The sequence below is a fragment of the Papilio polytes genome, unplaced genomic scaffold, assembly GCF_000836215.1.
Source record: "Papilio polytes unplaced genomic scaffold, Ppol_1.0 DF821178.1, whole genome shotgun sequence".
Classification (NCBI taxonomy): Eukaryota; Metazoa; Arthropoda; class Insecta; order Lepidoptera; family Papilionidae; genus Papilio; species Papilio polytes.
Window position 1 is genome coordinate 6,182 of NW_013528026.1, and position 2,490 is coordinate 8,671.

A 2,490-nucleotide genomic window follows, 5' to 3' on the forward strand; every position below is an offset into this window, starting at 1 on the left:
TTTCACAGTTATCGAGAAACCTGTCCGAGACGAAACGCGGTTTGTAATTATCAATGTTAACTCATAAGTCATTTAGTTTCTATCAATAGTTATATGTACAGTGAATACTGAGTTTCTATTAGAGTAAAAACGTGTTGCGATACAAATAGTGGCACAAGACGCGCTTTCTCCGTAGTCGCGTCAAACTACAACACAAACCTGTTCATTAAAAAATAAATAACAACAAAGTTACCCACTAACATTACTTAATAATATGAAGAAACAGGAAATAGTCCTGTGCGAGACGCGGAAAGCGCAACGAAACTATCTGATCCATGCAATATTGTTATATGTAATCTGGATGTTGCTTCTTCCTTGTGACATATAAAAAATGTAAAAAAACGTATAACGTATAACATAACTTAGCTTTCAAGTGGTATAAGAATTTTTGAAATCGGTTCAGTAGTTTCCGAGTTATTTCAACACCTACAAAAAAATAAAAATATTTCCTCTTTATAACATTGATATAGATTACTAGAGATAAGTAGCTATACATACATACTTACATAGTTATATGTGTTTAAAGTTACCGACATTTGTACATGTACACCAATTCCTATCAAAGTTTCTACACCAATTATTTGTGTATTACCAAACCAATACGACTTAGGGCCTCTACCAGAAGAAGCTTCTCTCTTAAGAAGCGACTCTACCATTTTCTCAAAGGCCGGCGACGCATCTCTAGTTCCTCTGGTGTTGCGGATGTCCATGGGCGTCGTAGATCAAGGTGATCCTATCGCTCGTTTGCTCCCATTTTATTTTAATTATATAATTATCTTAACGAATTCTGTCATTAAAATCTGAAATGTGCGTTTACGTTTGTCCGCTACCCCTGCCGCACGCGGCACGGCACACGGCACACGGTACTCGTGCTACACATGGAATACTACATTTCTCGCGCCACATATTTGTTCTGCACTGTGAATTTTCTAAACGTTACATGTATGTATACCTACAAATAATACATATTATCTGTCTTGCTAGCATTCAATATACTTTATATTTGGTCAGTCTATAATGAAGCCGCTCCTGTTATTTGAAAGACGCCAATGATAACATTCGTTTTAAATAAGTTTTTAGTGTCGCCTTAATAGGTTATATTTATGGTATAATTTTGTGAGCGGGCGACGCGACGTCCGGTATCATAAAGCCGACAACAGAACTTGATCGGGAAAATATCAACGCGACCGGTTTCTTGAATATGAAGATGGACTAATTACGATAATGTAAATTATTTGCGACAAATGGATCAAGTTGTGTGACGACGAATGTGAGGCGCGGGGGTTCCTACTAAATTCTACAATATTTTGTTAAGTGGAGGCGGAGTTATTTTAATTATGTAACTTCCTTGTTGTGATGTTTGATAATTTATTCTTGGGTAAATACTAAATTAATACGTGTGTTTTTAAAAATGAATGTGTCTAATTCTGCTGAAGGTTAAATATTTTCCGTGGCCGTCGCCAGTCGACGATATAGGCCAAAATGGGGGGAGGGGCAGCTACCATTTATATGGTCTTATTCGAAGTAGTTTTCACTTCTACATTGCATCGGTAGCGGAGGTAGCGGCGATCAGTGTTTTCGTATACTATATGTAATTTTTATATATTTTTCACAGCCAAAGGTGACATTGGCTTAGTAATGTAACAGTTGGTATAGCATATTACAAGAAAGTGGCCAAAGGTAGTCCGAATTTAAAAAAAAGGTGTGTCTAACCTAGGAGCACAGAGGAATGCAGCGGTAAAGGAGACAAAAAACCAAGCGGCCACTGGCATTAAACTAGATTGAATGTACTGCAAGCAAGAATTAGCTTCCATATGGAAGCTAGTAGAAGAATTAAAATAAAAGAAGTAGAAGATAGTATTGTTCATGAATCAATTAAATATTTAATTGATTCATGAACAATACTATCTATTAAACAAGCCACATTCCTGTTTCTGTTTCAATACATAGTCATATAAAATTACATACCAATAAAAAAAAGCTTTATCCGGTAAATCCAGAACGGCTAACCGGAACTGATGAAGGGCATAGAGATACGAGTAGATATGTGGAATAGTCTGCTTGTTAAGTTTGTATTATTGCCATGCAGACGAAAGTTACACTCAAATAATATTGACCATATGATCATGATATCAGTAACTTAAGACATTTTACTTTTATACTTTTAAAAACGTTTCAACAGATGAACCTTGCTGTTTAGACAGGCCAGGACAGACTGCAGATCAGACGACGTGCTAAATCTGTATTGTTAAATCGTCGGTTATAGATCCCTGCTTCCCACATGCACTCTGCACATGAACCTTACTTTATAAATCCTTATACTACGTGGCTAGTTTACTCTATCATCTCCTGCGCAGTAACTAAATGCTTATCAAAAGCGCCCAAACTGCTGAGTTAAGATGCAGCGTGCGACCGCGACATCTGCGTAATATCTGATATCCCCGACTGACC